Source organism: Podarcis gaigeae, assembly GCF_964106915.1.
Source record: "Podarcis gaigeae genome assembly, chromosome: 8".
In the NCBI taxonomy this organism is placed as follows: domain Eukaryota; kingdom Metazoa; phylum Chordata; class Lepidosauria; order Squamata; family Lacertidae; genus Podarcis; species Podarcis gaigeae.
In genome coordinates this window covers 74,597,575-74,615,870 of record NC_139684.1, presented here as the reverse complement: position 1 = coordinate 74,615,870, position 18,296 = coordinate 74,597,575, and the positions used below count along the sequence as shown (strand labels likewise).

The window sequence follows — 18,296 nt, the reverse complement described above, 5'->3', positions numbered from 1 at the left end:
ATGGGTTGGGGAACATGCTGGATGCTGTGGAGAGAACAGAAACATAGGAATGTTTTTCCTTCCTGTGATGATGCTGTGATTTGGGATTACACAACAACATTGATTGATGGCTAGCATAAGCTAGTGGAGAATACTACTTTGTACTGTACCAGAGTAAAGGCCCATTTAGGAGGGTCAACTATTGTAAGCTTCTTTATCCCAACAGCCCTACAACCAACACTGGGAGCAAACTGAAATATGCACTGTGCCTAGGAGAACTTAATTTGATCACAATTAAATTGAGACTGTGGCAGGGATGGTGAGTTTCTGAACCTCCAAAAGCTGCTGGACTTCAGCTCTCTTCACCCCCCTGGCCATTTTCCAAGATGGCAGGAGCTAAGGTTAGGTAGGTTTGAATGGCATCTGAAGAGCCAATGATTCCACTTCTATGGCTTCAACATCGGTCATCTTCTCCTGCTCTCGCCACCTCTGTGTAGTATATAAACATACAAAAAACATCAGAATACAATAAAACAAACACATGAGAAAAGAAAAAAAGAAAAAATTAAAACACTAAAAGAGAATTCAAAAAATTAAAAAAAGAAAATCCCTCTCTTTAATTTCTTACCATTCATAAACCTATTTTCTTGACTTCCTCACACCCCCTTTCTTGTATTCCAATTTAAAATTAATTAGCAAATTCTTTCTTATTAATTTTATCCTTAATTATCTTTCTTCTCATATTGTTTGTTCCTAATTTTCATCTAATATCTATCCCTTCTTTCATATTTATATTTTACCTTTTTTACTAGAACCCATTCATTTCATTTCAATGTCATCAACATTCAGAAATTTTACAATATTTTTGTAAGTAGATTTTAAATTTCTTCCAATCTTCTTCCAACAACTCTTCTCCCTGATCTCGTATTCTGCCCGTCATTTCTGCCATTTCCATATAGTCCATTACTTGCATCTGCCATTCTTCCAAGGTAGGTAAGTCCTGTGTCTTCCAATGCTTTGCGATGAGTATTCTTGCAGCTGCTGTAGCATACATAAAGAAAGTTCTATCCTTCTTTGACACCAATTGGCCGACCATGGCCAGGAGAAAGGCCTCTGGTTTCTTCAGAAAGGTATATTTAAATACCTTTTTCATTTCATTGTAAATCATTTCCCAGAAAGCCTTGATCCTTGGGCACGTCCACCAAAGGTGAAAGAATGTACCTTCAGTTTCTTTACATTTCCAACATTTATTGTCGGGCAAGTGATAGTTTTTTGCAAGCTTGACTGGGGTCATGTACCACCTGTACATCATTTTCATAATATTCTCTCTTAAGGCATTACATGCCGTAAATTTAACCCCAGTGGTCCACAACTGTTCCCAGTCAGCAAACATAATATTATGTCCAACATCTTGTGCCCATTTTATCATAGCAGATTTTACCATTTCATCCTCAGTATTCCATTTCAACAGCGAGTTATACATTCTTGATAATATCTTAGCATTGGGTTTAACAGTTCTGTTTCTAATTTTGATTTTTCCACCTGGAAGTCAATTTTTCTATCCGAATTGTAGGCCTCTCTTACTCGGAAGTAGTGTAACCAATCCCGCACCTTATCTTTAAGTTTCTCATAGCTCTGCAATTTCAATTTATCACCCTCCTGTTCCAAAATTTCCCAATATTTTGGCCAGTTAGTCTCCATATTGAGTTTTTTCAGAGCTTTTGCTTCCATAGGTGATAGCCACCTTGGGGTTTTGTTCTCCAAAAAGTCTTTATATTTAATCCAGACATTAAACAGAGCTTTTCTGACAATATGATTTTTGAAAGCCCTATGCACTTTTTCCTTTCTGTACCACAGATATGCATGCCACCCAAAAGCATTATCATAGCTTTCTAAATCTAAGATGTCTGTGTTCTCAAAAAGCAGCCATTCTTTCAACCAGCAAAATGCTGCTGATTCATAATATAATTTAAGGTCCGGCAGGGCAAACCCCCCTCTTTCTTTCGCATCCGTAGGTATCTTAAATTTTATTCTGGGCTTTTTGCCCTGCCAGACAAATCTAGAAATGTCCCTTTGCCACTTCTTGAAACAGTCCATCTTGTCTATGATTTGCAATGATTGAAACAAAAACAGCATTCTCGGTAATACATTCATCTTAATAACAGCAATTCGACCAAGTAGGGAAAGCTTCAAGTTTGACCATATTTCAAGATCCTTTTTCACTTCTGACCAACACTTCTCATAATTACCTTTAAATGAGTTAACATTCTTGGAAGTCATATTCACCCCTAGGTATTTTACTTTCTTTACTAATGTTAAGTCTGTCTCCTTCTGAAACCTCTCTTTCTCAATCAGCGTTAAATTTTTCTCCAAAACCTTAGTTTTTGACTTGTTCAATTTAAAGCCTGCCACCTGACCAAATTCTTGGATTAGTTCCAGGGCCCTTTTAGTACTAGAAACTGGCTCCAGCAGTGTCAATACTAGGTCATCTGCAAAAGCTTTAAGTTTATATTGTTTGACTCCGACCTGGATACCTTGGATCTGATGGTCCCTTCTAATCATGTTCAGCAAGACCTCCAGGACCAAAATAAAAAGCAGTGGGGAAATTGGGCAGCCTTGCCGTGTCCCTTTCTCAATTTTGACTTCTTCTGTCACCACATTGTTGACTATCAATTTAGCCTTTTGTTCTGAATAAATCGCAATAAATCTGAATAAATGATTTTCATGTACACACCTCCCTCTTCCCGGACCAAGAACCAGACTTGAAATCAAAGTAGAGGAAATTCATTCAGAATATGATAAAAATGCAGAAGAGGCAAATTTGAACACACTGAACAATTGTGTTCTCTTCCTTTGGGAAGAGAGAATGCTACTGAATTAATTAGAAATGAAATGGGTTTATGAAATTCATATCATATTTTTTCCCCACTGACTTATTTCGCTGAATAATCTGCCTGTGCATGTTCTGTTTAACTCAATATGACTTGCACAATTATGCAAGTGAAATCATTTTGAAATCTGTGGCTAGCTAGCCATGATGGCTCTTTTCTAACTCCGCTGTTGAAGGCAGTATGCCTCTGAGTACCAGTTGTTAGGGATCACAAGTGGGGATCACTGCTACTGTGCTCAGGTCCTGGTTGCAGGATTCCCAAAAACATCTGTCTGGGCACTGAGAGAACAGGATGGTGGACTCCCTCAAACTGACAAAAGTGCTGGGCAGTGATCGATAAGAGCCTCACTTGCTTAATTCCTGCCTGTGCATGCAACTGTAAAAGGTACAAGAGTCCTACAATTAAAGAAGTCCGCAAATCTATTCTACGTTTCCTCAGGCAGGACCAATGTCAGGGTTTAACATCTGTAGCCAGCATGCTGAAAACTCAGCATCCTTGGAGGGAACTCTGGCAATCTTGACTCACCAGGGAGAAGTGCCTCTCCCCTTATTGCCAGCCCATGCCTCAAAATCTGCTCAGGATGCTCTATTGATAGTCCTGCCCACCATCATATTTCTCTGGTTGTGGAATTCCCTCCCATGGGAGATACACTCGCAGACCCTCCAAGTGTCCCTATTTTCCAGGGACACTCCCAGATTTACAGAAGTCATCCTGGTTTCTGATTTGATCCCAAAATGTCCTGCCTTTCCTTCTCCATCAGAGAAATGATGGAGGGTATGGAGTTATCCGACGCCTGAGCCATCTGAAAGCAGCCATGTATGGGAAGTTTTTTAAGGTTTAATGTTTTATGATTTTTCATATATGTTGGAAGCTGCTCGGAGTGGCTAGGGCAACCCAGTCAGATGGGCAGGAGTATAAATAGTAAAATTATTATTATTTATATTGTTACGGAACAGGACATCCCTATTTTCATCAGAGAAACGTTGGAGAGTATGCACTCATCCCCCTTACTGACATATCTTTGGCACCTGCTGAAAACATTTTCATTCCATCCACCACACATGTCAGAGATGGGTGGCCATTTGAAGCTTTTCTATGCTTTATTCCTGTGGAATAATCGACTCCCATCAGCCTCAGCCAGCATAGCCAGCTGTACCAGATGATGGAAGCTGTAGTCCGGCAAACGCCTGCCCTGGTTGAGTTCAGTGCTGTTTCACCTCCCACCATTGTCCATCTCAAGGCTGCACTTTCAATAGTTGTGAAGGGAGTAGCTTCAATCTTGGGTCCCCTGGTATTGTTAGCCTACAACTCCCACCATCCCTGATCATTGGCTATGTGTGTGGGACCCTGGGAAAGACAATTCAGTGTCTGGGGACCCAAAGTTGAAGAACGCTGATCTAGGAGACCTGACACATCTTAGCTGCCTCTGGTGCCCAACTTGTGTGATCCATTGTTGGGTTTTTTGTGAACGGTCTGACTCGTTCAAAGATTGATTTCACACCCTAGCCATCCCTGCTGGCCAGCCTGAGTAGCCCACCCCTACTCACTAGGTGACTTCTTTTGTCTCAAAAATTGTTCAGTTGAGGAGAGGTTTCATTTTTTAACATTCTGATTTGAACTTCAACATACTGAACTGATGTGGAGAAAGACCAGAAGGGCACAGAGTACTTTAGTTGGAACTAAACGACTCTTACGCAATACTCTTTTTTCCTGATAACGGATTCTCTGCCAATCCAATTTCCTTCTTGCAGACACGCTGAAATGTCTTGCAGGCGTTACTCTCTGAAAGTAAACTCTTTTCTGCCTATATAAATATCTTCCAGAAAACTCCTCCAACAGTCTGCAGGAAGAAATCAAAGAGACTGAAGGACAACTCGTCTGGCTTAGAAGGTAAGCACACATAGCTTGAGAGGAGGGTGTCCAGTTTTCCCTAACACTGGATTCACTTCTTTAGCATGTAAATGAACAGGATATATCTATCAGGTGTATCCTTTACAAACATTGCATCTCTAAATTGGGAAAGCTACATGAGCTAGATTTCTCTCTGGAATGCATGTGTCAAAGGCACAGGACTTTGTGGCTGAATCTGCTTTCCCCAAAGAGTCCTGGGAATTAGCTTTGCTAAAGGGGCTGAGAGTTGTTATTAAGCACAACAGCTAAGAATGGGGAGAAATTGTATTAATTTCTCATTTAAAGGTAAGCCTACATAATTTGAATATTCTGAAACAAGAGAACTGAAACACAGCTATCCTTCGCCATTTCCTTCAGCCAAATACTTTTGAAAAATGCATGTGCTGAGATAAAGTATACATTAAAACATGTAGGGAGAAGCATACAAAAAGAAATGGCTTTGCAAAAAGGTGTATATTATGATACATTTGTACAGAAATGTTGATGAATTTTCATGAGGTTTTTTTTTTTTTAATTGCAAATTGATCTGGAAATGTGGGGAACTGAATTTAAGATTAGGAAAAAAATGAGAAACTGAAAAAATCCAGATGGAGAGATTTGCTCATCTTTAGCAATAGCTAAATGGGGACCTCATATTTAGAGGCAAGATATTTCTCCATTCCATATTCTTGGGGACAAGTAACGTGGCGAGTTCCTTATCTGCCCTGCTTGTGAGCTGCCACATGCATCTGGCTGGGCTACTGCGATAAACAGAAGGATGAGAAAGATGGACCAGCACATTAGTTCTTATTTTCTTATTATTTTGTTTCAGCAAGGAAAAGAAGGAGAAGAGTAGACTCTCACACAGAGCGGAATGATGAGTGTAACTGAACCAACAGCTCATAGCGATTCAAATGATGAGCTTGTGAGGAGTAGGATGGATACTTTCACTATAGTAGCCTACAGCCTTATCTTCCTGTTGGGGGTCACTGGGAATGGGCTGGTCATTTTCATCACCGGCTTCCGTATGAAGAGGACAGTCAACACTGTCTGGTTCCTCAACTTGGCCATTGCTGATTTCACATTCACCTTCTCCCTGCCCCTGATAATTACCAATTTAGTCCTGGAAGAGTGGCCATTTGGCCAAGAGATGTGCAAGATCGGAAGCACCCTTAGCTACCTCAACCTTTATGCCAGCATTTACCTCCTCATGGTCATCAGCCTTGATCGATGCATTTCTACAAGGTGGCCGGTGTGGGCTCATAATCACCGCACCCCTCAGCGAGCTTCCATTGTAGCCTTCGGAGTTTGGATCTTGGCTTTGGTGCTATGTTCACCACACTTCTATTTCAGCGGAAAGGTTCCATATCCAAATGGCAAGAAGGAGTGTGAGTCTGATTATGGCAACACTCAGGAAGAAAAAAAGTTCACCCACAAAGCAATGACCATCAGTCAATTCATCTTTGCCTTTGTCATCCCCTTCAGTGTCATTGTCGTTTGCTATGGGGCAGTTGTTCTGAAACTGAGGAGGAACCAGTTGAGCCAATCAAACAAGCCCATCAAGGTCATCACAGCAGTGACTGCGACCTTTTTTGTCTGCTGGCTACCCTCTCATATCCTCTCTTTCTACAAGAAAGAACCAGGAAGCCTGGAATCGCAGTCAGAGCTTTTTATTATTGGTGAACGTTTGGCATACTGCTTGGCTTTCATCAACAGCTGCCTCAACCCCATCTTGTTTGCCTTCATGGGTTATGATTTCAGGCAGAAGCTGAGGCACTCACTCCTCTCCGCATTTGAAAATGCCTTTGCTGAGGACAGTGCCCAGAACACAGGAAGCTCCAATATCAAATCATCAGCTTCACTGGAGCTCCAGTAAATAAATACAGTGGTACCTCGAGTTACAGACGCTTCAGGTTACAGACTCTGCTAACCCAGAAATAGTACCTCGCTTTAAGAACTTTGCTTCAGGATGAGAACAGAAATTGCACAATGACGGCGTGGCAGCAGCGGAAGGCCCCATTTGTTAAAGTGGTACCTCAGGTTAAGAACAGTTTCAGGTTAAGAACAGACCTCCAGAACGAATTAAGTTCTTAACCCGAGGTACCACTGTATTGTTGTGTTCAGCACATTCACTCCAAATCTGCTCTTCTGCATTTCCCCCATATTCTGAATTAATTGCTTCTACTTTGATTTTAGCCCCAGTTATTGATCCAGGAATCATTTTATAATGAAATGATTTTAGAATGTTGTATTATTTTACTGTTGTTAGCCGCTCTGAGCCCGGCTTCGGCTGTGGAGGGTGGGATATAAATAGAATTTTATTTATTTATTTATTATTATTATTATTATTATTATTATTATTATTATTATTATTATACGGGGGGGAGTTAGCCATGTTGGCCCATTAACAAAATCCTCAATCCCACAATAGGGATTGTGGGACCTTTATTAGGCCCACTGAAATGTAAAAAATAAAAAAATGAAATAGTGTGCAAGGTTTAGAGTTCTTCAGAACTCTTCATCAGGCAAGATAGTAAATGAACTGACCCCCAAACCTAGGAGATAAATAACTATACAACTTTTACAAGACATCTGTAGGCAGCCCTGTATACTGAAGCTTTTGATGCTATTGTTATTGTTTTGCTGGTATTGTCTTACTTATTTATTTGTTTTTATCCTGTATTTTATTCTGTGAACCACCCTGACATCTTATGATGAAGGGCAGTATATAAATCTAATAAATAATGTTTGATGCTTTTCTATGTTTTTATATGTGCTGGAAGCCACTCAGGGTGGCTGGGGCAACCCAGCTAGATGAGCAGGGAATAAATAATAAAATGGTTTTTGTTGTTGTTTTTATTGTTAATAATGCAACGATTCCTGGGTTCCCTTCAGTCTGGAGCAGCAACCTATATTTGCCTCTTTGAGGTTTCCAAATGCTGCAGGCAATGATTCAGGTTCAGCCCTGGGGGGCTTACCTATTGCAATTTTGTTGAGTAGGAACTTTACACTGTAGTGCCAGCATCTCTGTGCTCGCCTGTGAGTGACTCTATAGCTATCCTGAAAGCATAGATAACATTGCAACAAAACCATTGTCATCTCTCTCCTTTTCCTTAATGCAGGCATGGCCAAACTTGGCCCTCCAGCTGTTTTGGGAATAAAATACCCATCATCCCTGACCACTGGTCCTGTTAGCTAGGGATGACGGGGGTTGTAGTCCCAAAACAGCTGGAGGGCCAAGTTTGGCCATGCCTGCCTTAATGTTAGAAGCCCAATCTTTTGGAAAAGTAGGTTTGCTGTGCAAGAACTTTTACTCTGTAGGCCCCAAGAGGATCTGCCCCAAGGCAGGTGGTATTGTGATCCCCATCCAAGCTCTGTTCCTGGCACAGGAAATTGATGCCATCATTTGCCTGGACTCAACAAGCCACCTTAAGGGTCCCTCTTGGGCTATTCCCATAGCAGGTCTCTCCATCCACTTGCCACTGAAGCTGGGGTGGAGGACTGGAACGCGGGGGGGGGGGGGCAGATGCAGTGGAAGCCAGTGCAGTGCATTTCTTTGACTGCTACTGAGCCCAGGGCCATCTGGAATGGAACAAAAGGCCAGGGTGAGTGATGGCACCATCTCTGGAATATAAATATAGGCCCACAGTGCCACTATGACTCACTAGAGGGCAGTGCAAAGTGTTAATCAGTGACAAGATGGTCCTATGCAGCAATGCCACCGTGACACCAGCTCCCTCTTACAGATGAGCTGTATATTTGTGACAGTAAATGGATTAATGCTGTCTCTTGGTCAATGGAATCCTGACTTTGACATTCGGACAGAGGTGGCGGACAGTAATAGGTAAAAGCCTCACCTGCTGAATTTCTGGCTGCACGTGCAACTACAAAAAGCACAATAAAAGGAGGAGAAGGAGACAGAAGCATATTTAATCTAAGGATATTGAAGTAGGGCCAATGTTAGGGTTTGGCATCTGCAGACCCTGTCCCTATTTTCCAGGGACAAACCCGGATTTACAGAAGCCGTTCAGGTTTCTGATTTGATCCCAGAATGTCCCGCTTTCCCTTAAAAACGTAAAGGTAAAGGAACCCCCGACTGTTAAGTCCAGTCCCTATTTTCATCAGTTGGTATGGAATTATACAACCACCCAAACCAAGGAAATAAGTAATTATACATTCCCTGTATAGGGCAGGTTTTTAATGTTTGATGTTTTATTATGATTTTATATACATTGGAAGCAGACTTCCAATGTGAGCCAGTGTGGTGTAGTGGTTAAGAGCGGTGGACTCGTAATCTGGTGAACCGAGTTTGCGTCTCCGCTCCTCCACATGCAGCTGCTGGGTGACCTTGGGCCAGTCACATTTCTTTGAAGTCTCTCAGCCCCACTCACCTCACGGAGTGTTTGTTGTGGGGGAGGAAGGGAAAGGAGAATGTTAGCTGCTTTGAGACTATTTCGGGTAGTCATAAAGCGGGATATCAAATCCAAACTCTTCTTCTTCTACTTGAGTGCCTGGGGCAACCCAGTCAGATGGGTGTGGTATAAATATTATTATGCATCTGTGGCCAGCATGCTGAAACTTCACCACCCTGGGAGGAAACGCTGGCAACCCTGGTTCACAATGGCTCATGTAGAAATGCCTCTTCCAGTATTGCTAGCCCATATCTCAAAGTTTTCTTGGGAGGATAGCTAGATAGCTAGATTATATATATATATATATATATATGATAGATAGATAGATAGATGATAGATAGATAGATAGATAGATATAGATAATAGATGATAGATAGACGATAGATAGATAGATGATAGATAGATAGATAGATAGATAGATAGATAGATAGATAGATAGATAGATAGATAGATGATAGATGATAGATAGATAGATAGATAGATAGATAGATAGATAATAGATAGATAGATAGATAGATAGATAGATAGATAGATAGATAGATGATAGATGATAGATATAGATAGATAGATAGATAGATAATAGATAGATAGATAGATAGATAGATAGATAGATAGATGATAGATGATAGATTAGATAGATAGATAGATAGATAGATAGATAGATAGATAGATGATAGATAGATAGATAGATAGATAGATAGATAGATAGATATAGATAGATAGATAGATATAGATAGATGATAGATAGATAGATAGATAGATAGATAGATAGATAGATAGATAGATAGATATAGATGATAGATAGATGATAGAGCCCCGTAACAGCTGTAGCAGGGTCTTCTTGGTCATTCCCCACCCCCAATTGTGGAATTCCCTCTTGTTGTAGATGCACTCATCTCCCTTGCTTTCCACTTTCTATCACAAGGCGATAATCAGGGGCACAGAATGGGACTACCCACCTGCAATGTAGATGCTCTATCACCAGGCTTTGGTCTTTCTTCTGCCTATCCAGCATTCTATCAAGTAGTCCCGCTAGAGGTGGAGCGCCTGCAGCTGTGCAAAGATTACCAAAGTCACCAACTCCCATTGACACAAGTCAGCCTAGCCACCTGTCAGGGAAGAGGGACATTGTAGTCGAGCAGCACCTGAAGGGATGCAGGTCCCCACCCTGACCTAGATCAGCGATGCTTCAACTTCCACCATTACCCATCTGAAGACCACATCTTCCATAGTTGAGAAGAGAATTACTTCAAGCAGGTCCCCATATGTTGTTGGACTAGAACTCCCACCATCCTTGACCTAGGCTGGCCAGGGATGCCTGGATAGACATCAACAATATCTGGGGACCCAAAGTTGAAGAACGCTGATCTAGGAGACCAGGTGTCCAAGCACACCTTAGCTGCCTCTGGTGCCCAGTCTGTGTGGTCCACCCTTACTCACTAGCAACCTCACTCATCTCAAAATTGTTGGGGCTTTTCGAACTCTCTGACACCTTCAAAGATTGCAAAGGCACCAAGTACTTTAGCTGAAACTGAATGACTAGTATGTTGCAGTCATTCTTCTTGATAACTGATTCTCCATCAGTCCCACTTATCTATTTTTGCTCTAAGAATCCTTAGTGTATTTACTGATACCTCTAAGAATTCTTATGAGCTTACACACATTGTTCCCTGTAAAGTTATGCTTATATAAATGCCTTTCAGATTATATAAAAATAAAAATACTTTATTATTTATACCCTGCCCATCTGCCTGGGTTTCCCCAGCCACTCTGGGCGGCTCAAACCCCAATATTAAAAACATGATAAAACATTAAAACCTTCCCTAAATAGGGTTGTCTTCAGATGTCTTCTAAAAGTCAGATACAGATAGGTAGCCGTGTTGGTCTGCCATAGTCAAAACAAAAAAAAATTCCTTCCAGTAGCACCTTAAAGACCAACTAAGTCAGTTCTTGGTATGATTTCCTTGACATCTGATGGGAGGGTGGACGAGGGTGGCGCTGTGGGTAAAACCACAGTGCCTAGGACTTGCCGATCGCATGGTCGGCAGTTCGAATCCCCGCGGCGGGGTGAGCTCCCGTCTTTCGGTCCCAGCTCCTGCCCACCTAGTAGTTCGAAAGCACCCCTAAGTGCAAGTAGATAAATAGGTACCGCTTTATAGAGGGAAGGTAAACGGCGTTTCCGTGTGCTGCGCTGGTGCTGGCTCGCCAGAGCTGGCCACGTGACCTGGAAGTGTCTCCGGACAGCGCTGGCCCCCGGCCTCTTAAGTGAGATGGGCGCACAACCCTAGAGTCGGACACGACTGGCCCATATGGGCAGGGGTACATTTACCTTTACTAAATAGGGTTGCCTTCAGATGTCTTCTAAAAGTCAGATAGTTGTTCATTTCCTTGACATCTGATGGGAGGGCGTTCCACAGGGTGGGTGCCACTACCTGAGAAGGCCCTCTGCCTGATTCCCTGTAACCTCACTTCTTGCAGTGAGAGAACCACCAGAAGGCCCTCAGAGCTAGACCTCAGTGTCTGGGATGAATGATGGGGGTGGAGACATTCCTTCAGGTATACTGGGCTGAGACCATTTAGGGCTTTAAAGATCAGCACCAACACTGTGAATTGTGCTCGGAAACGTACTAGGAGCCAATGTAGGTCTTTCAAGACCAGTGTTATATGGTCTCGGTGGCCACTCCCAGTCACCAGTCTAGCTGCCACATTCTGGATTACTTGCAGTTTCCGGGTCACCTTCAAAGGTAGCCCCACGTAGAGCACATTGCAGTAGTCCAAGTGGGAGATAACTGGAGCATGCACCACTCTGGCGAGACATATATTCTAGCAAAATCCTGCAAGATCCCACCCTACAGGAGGGAAACAGAGGCAGAAGGATTCCTTATTTTGGTTATAAGGTAAGCACACCTTGCTTGGAAGGGGAGGCTACATTGACACCTAACATTTCTTTAACAGAAGAATGACAGAGAGATACACAGCAGGTATATCTTTTACACAAATCCTGGGGGTGGTAGTTTCTTAAGGGTGCTAAGAGTTCATAGGAGACACCTCTTCCCTTCACAAAGCTACAGTTGCCAGATTGATTTAACAATCAATTCCTCATCACAGGGAGCTCTGGGAATTGAAGCTCCAGTAGGATAGGGGTCTCCTTACACATCTCAGCACCTTTAGCACAGCACAGTTACCAATGGCTTCAAGTAACTAGAGAGGAGAGTCTGACTAAACACCAGAACTTTCTGAAAGAAAGAGCTGTTCAACAGCGGAAAGGTCTCTCTTGAAAGGTTGTGGACTCTTCGCCACTGGAGGTTTTTAAGTAGAGGTTGGGTAGCCATCTGTCATGAATGCTTTAGTTGGAAAAACAGAGACACTATGTATTTTTTTAATTCAAGAAAATCTTTAATAAAAACAATTGAAAAAAACAGTATTCATGGCTGGGCATCGAACTCAATCGAGGACTTGTCCTTGGTTCTGGAAGTGCTCTGGCTGCTGTCCTCAGAAAAGGCATTCTCAAAGGCAGAGAAGAGGGAGTGTTTCAGCTTCTCCTTGAAATCGTGTCCCATGAAGACATACAGGATTGGGTTGAGGCAGCTGTTGATGAACGTCAAGCTGGAGGCAAAGGGGTAGCCAATACGCAAAACCCCCAACAGCTCAGGCTGCATGAGAAGTTTTGTCTCGAGGAAAGAGAAGACGTGATAAGGGAACCAACAGATGAAAAAGGCCACAATCACAGCTGTGATGACTTTGAAGGGCTTGCTCGATTGAGCCAAACTGTCCCTCCTCAGCTTCAGGACAATGGCCCCGTAGCAAACGAGGATGGCGCTGAAGGGAATGGCGAAGGCAAAGATGAACCGGCTGATGATGAGAGCTTGTCGGTTGAGATTCACTTCCTCCCTGGTCTTGCCATAGTTGTTAAAGCAGTTGATCACATTCTGATCATTGGGGGATGGGGCGGTGTCCCTGAAATGTAAGTAGGGTGAACACAGCACCAGGGCCAGGATCCAAACACCCAGTGACACAAAGGAAGCCATCCGGGGGGTCCGGTGGTTCCGAGACCATACAGGGCACCACACAGAAATGCATCGGTCGATACTGATGACCATGAGGAGGTAAACACTGGCAAAGAGGTTGAAGAAAGCAAGAGTGCTGATCAGCTTGCACATCACCAGGCCAAATGGCCAATGAGCATCCAGGGCAATATAGACAACAGTCAAGGGCTGGGGGAAGGTGAAGGTGAAGTCAGTAATGGCCAAGTTGAGGAACCAAATTGTGTTGACCGTCTTCTTCATACGGAAGCCGGTGATGAAAATGACCAGCCCGTTACCGATGACTCCCAGCAGGAAGGCGAGGCTGTAGATGATCATGGTGATAATATTGATCCACTTGTACAAGTCATAGGTCCCTCCATTGGCCTTCTTCCCCAGAAAGGGGACAATCGAGGCATTAGAAGCATTGTCGGGAACAGTGAAAACTGGCGGTAGAGTTGTGTACTCCATTCCCTCCAACGGAGACTCGGCAGTCGTGTTGTTTTTTCTTTTCCTACCTGGAAAAAGAGAGAGAGAGACTGAGAAGAACATAAGGAGCTGAGCAAGGGGTTGGACCAGAGGAGCTCCAAGGTCCCTATTCCTTGGCTGGATCAGATTAATATCCATCCATTTCCCACAGAAGACAGTCAAATGTCTCTAGAGAAGGGGTGGGCAGCCTCTAGTCCCTAGCACTAATTAGACTCACCACGCCTCCCAATTTCACCTATCAGCCCATTTTATCCAAGATACATCCACGTGCCCCATAAGACACCAACGATGTGGCTGGTGGAAACCTGGCTCAGTCAAAAGGGTGTTTGCACAGGAGTGTAGTGCTAAATTAATAAAGTATAGGGTCCCTTTATGATACTTGCAGCCATGTCACCTCACAGCCATGCCTCCTCAGTCATCCTCCTTATAGTCACAGCCCTTCTAGGATGGTTTTTATTGTTATGTTTATTTATTGAATTTATAAATTTATTCACAGAATAAAATCAAGATATAAAACCACAAAATACATAACAAAAGTAACAACCCAATAGCCCAAAACCACACATTTTAGAAGGGCATGGGATTATACAGCCATCTGGGTTGGTAGTGAATGCTACACAAAACCCTAGAGAGCCATTGCCAATACTGAGCTAGATATGGTCTGACTCTGTACAAGACCACTTCCTGTGTGCCTATGATCCATTCTCCAGAATTTGTTTTTAAAAATGTCAGTTCTAAACTTGGCTTTAAGAGATGCTGCCTTCTTCAAGTTGATGAAGGGCAGGGACGTCCAACTCCTAAGAGACTGCGATCTACTCCCGGGGGGAAAAAAATAGCAGTGATCTACCCATTGGGGGGGACCCAAAGTTACTGAGCTTTTTTTAGGGGGCGGCACACCATAAAATGCTGCCCAGGTACTAAACCGGGCAGCGATGTCTCCATCTTCTGTTTTTGCAATCATGCACGATTAAAAGACGGAGTGAGGGGGCAGGGCCGGATGCTCTTTCTACCCCGCTATCACCCAGGGATCGGCCTGTCAATCGCAGTCGACTGGTTGGACATCCCTGATCTAGGACAACGGTCACTTATGTGACACCCATGGGCACGACGGCATGTCAGAAGACTTGCTGCCATGCCCATGAGGCTCTCTGCCTGCTTTTGAACTGTTTCTTAACTTTCTTTTCCAGCAGAGCCACTGGGGGTGTTGCAAAATATAATGCCAACTGAGATTCCAGCCACCCAAACGATGTCACACTTAACTTGACACCATGCCTAGGTCCCCTGTAAAAATGGCAACGAAAAGAAAAGGGGGGAAAACAATTCCTAACATCTGATAAAATAATAATAATTATTTTTTTTATTGGGAGGAGAGCGGAAGAGGAGGGGGAGAATGTGGCTCTGCATTAGAGACAAGTGAATCGGTCGATTTCAGTTTTTTTCCATTTTTCCTTCTTCCAAGTGAATTGCTCCACATTTCCACATCTTCCTGTGGTTTGGTTTTCTTTCTTTTTACCCATCAAATTAACCCTCCAGCTAAGCTGTTTTGGTAAAGGCAGGTCCTTTTTCTGCCTTGTGAAAGCCAAAGATGTCCACAAGCCTCAAGAAGGTTAGCTTAAGCTCTTTCTTGGTTTGAGGTGGAAACATAACCAAGGATGACGAAATGCTGTTTCACAAACTGAGTTTAGATTACACAGTGGAAGAACGTGAAGCTGGGAGGGTGAGGTAGATCCTTCTGGGGGGAGCAGAGTTTCCTTCAAAGTACATAGCACAGGGCAGGCTTCTCCTCTAGCTTAACAGTGGTATAAAGGGGGCCATTTTATAAAACACAGCTTCTTTCTCCCTGGTGAAAATCTCTCCCAGCCCGAAGATGTCAAAAATTCTAGCTCTAAGCTATTTTGTAGAGATATTAAGGATCCAAAAGATCATTCCCTTATCATTCATTCATATGGGTTTGGAATCTATGGTCCTCTCAGTACTTTCACAGGAGGAATTCTAACACATGAAACTTAGATATGCACAGTTAAAGTGAATTAAAGCATTAAGGGCAATGAATCTATTTTTTGAATTAAAAACAACAGACTCTTCATGGTTAGGAAAATATACAGAAAAATATGGGATGAACAAATGATTTTTTCAGGAAGGCGTGTAACTACTGCACAAGCAACCCAGGGTGAATGTTCATTGTCATATAACAGTTCCATGAACATTCAGAACAAATGTGTAATAAAGACCAGACAACATTCAGGCCCCATGCTCTCGGCCTGGCGCCCCTGAGAGCCCAGAGCACAGATGCCCTGCACCCCTAGCACCTATGGGTAAGACGGCCCTGCTCAGTGTTTGGGCTGAACGATGGGCATGGAGATGCTCCTAAATGCTCTGAGGCCATTTAGGACTTTAAAGGTCAGCACCAACACTTTGAATTGTGGAGCCAATGTAGGTTTGGGCAGCCACTCCTAGTCACCAGTCTAGCTGCCACATTCTGGATTAGTTGTAGTTTCTGAGTCATCTTCAAAGGTAGCCCCGCACAGAGCGCATTGCAGTAGTCCAAGTGGGAGATAACCAGAACAGGACCTGATCACAACTGCACTCTTGTGATTCTCAGCAACTGGTATTCAGAGTCCTTTTTCCCTCACACATTAGGATAGTCTTGGTGCTAAGGGTCAAGAGAGACTAGAAGCAGAAATGGATGTGATTTAGGCCTCAGACGCTAGAGTCGTTTGCTATTTGTCAGTTCCAATGGCAACTGGCCAGCTCTGCACCTCCTGAGTTGATGCTTTGGAAAAGGGCATCATTACTTCTGATTTTTGCAATCCGGCTGCCACCTCAAGAAAATATCAAATCCCACCAAAACACATAAAAAAAATTAAAAGTAATCATTTTAAGAGAAAATAATTCTGCCCATGCCTTATTCTGTGGGGAAATGCTTTCAAAAATATGTACGTACATGTGTTTTCTCTGAGGACCTTTAGAAAATTGCAGATCAATGTGGAAAGCGAAGAGAATGGGCTTAACTAGTGGAATCTACCAGAGTCAGGAACAAACAAAGCTGTTCTTCTCCAAAGTTGAACTACCTACCTCAGGTCCTCCAGCCTTTACTCTACTCTCTGTGTAGAACTGTTACCGCTCCCTTTCTCTCTCTCTTTCCCCAACCTGTGCTTTTTTTAACAGCTGCATTTGGGACAGAGGCAGTTTCCCCCTCGAAGGGAATACAGTGATGAGCGAAGCTGCACTTACTAAATTTCTCCTGTTGTGCATCTATTCTAAGACTGTTTCCCCATCAGGAAAACGGGAGATGGCAACCCTCCTGCCCCACCTTGATGTACTTACGTTACATGCGAGGATGATGAGTTCTGCCGTGTCTCTGACTTCTATCTGTACTCTGGAAATGTGGCCGGATTCTGCTACAACAGCACGCTTTAATATTGCGGGCAACAGGAGGAAGAAGCAGAAAGAGGAAAGAGGAAGATGATTTACATTGTTGTGCAATTCAGTAAAAATTGAATGCTAAAACTAAGTACAGGACACACCGTTCAGTTTTTGTCCCGGAAAGCCGCAGTGGGAAGTGGAGAAAAGGGGTCAATTAGGTAATTTTTGGGTTTTCTACAAAGTTGCTTAGCCACCAGTGCTCTGATTCATGTGCAATTTTATACATAAGCTAGTTGTTAGATCTCCAAATACTGCAGTCAACTGCACTGTAAGCATCTTGTTGGAACTCTTAATATTGCATAATGAAGGGAATCATATTATGTCACATAGGATTGCTGTGTTTGCAAAATATATACATAAACGTTTCTCTATAAGGAAGTCAAGTGAGGTTATTCCACATTTTTAAATACATTTATAACAGAACTATGGAATGATAGGCCATACAAAGCTATAAAAAGATAAAATGTACAAGCTGTTTTGCTATGAGCAAACCTTTTCAGCAAAAGTCTGAATATAAAATATATAGAAATGCTGTAATATAGAACAATACCTTTTTTCAAGACTGAGGGAAGGACAGGAAAAGCAATTAACATATTATCCAAGGAAATCTTGGCATTAGTTCATTAATAATTAGGACGATAGGGACGTGGGTGGTGTTGTGGTCTAAAAACCACTGAGCCTCTTGGGCTTACCAATCAGAAGGTCGGCGCTTTGAATCCCCACGATGGGGTGAGCTCGTGTTGCTAGGTCCCAGCTCCTGCCAGCCTAGCAGTTCAAAAGCACATCAGGGCAAGAAGATAAATAGGTACCGCTAAGGTGGGAAGATAAACAGCATTTCCGTGTGCTCTGGCTTCCGTCACAGTGTTCGTTGCGGCAGAAGTGGCTTAGTCATGCTGGACACATGACCTGGAAAAACTGTCTGGGGACAAACACCGGCTCCCTCAGCCTGTAAAGCGAGATGAGTGCCACAACCCCAGAGTTGTCTGTGACTGGACTTAACTGTCAGGGGTCTTTACCTTTTTTAATTAGGACGATACACTGGATCTGGAGAAAGCTTAGCCCCAGATCACCACAAGCTGTCCCACCCAGAGTGATCCAGCACTGTCAAAAGGCAGGGCAAATGAGCCATGGTGGAGGAAGGAGGAGAAGGTGGCCACTTCTAAAGGGTCTACTTTGCCGGTGTGTTA

General features: G+C 43.1%; 2 pseudogenes across 2 annotated transcripts; one reads left to right on the top strand and one right to left on the bottom strand.

Moving 5' to 3' along the window:
• Positions 1-4,626: 4,626 nt before the first annotated feature.
• On the top strand, positions 4,627-7,042 carry LOC310850156 (formyl peptide receptor 2 pseudogene; annotated as a pseudogene). Its single transcript, XR_014568736.1, has 2 exons — positions 4,627-4,760; positions 5,593-7,042. The product of XR_014568736.1 is annotated as a formyl peptide receptor 2 pseudogene (transcript).
• A 5,504-nt stretch (positions 7,043-12,546) lies between these two features.
• On the bottom strand, positions 12,547-13,700 carry LOC310851580 (chemerin-like receptor 1 pseudogene; annotated as a pseudogene). The gene has a single exon. The product of its transcript is annotated as a chemerin-like receptor 1 pseudogene (transcript).
• Positions 13,701-18,296: the final 4,596 nt, after the last annotated feature.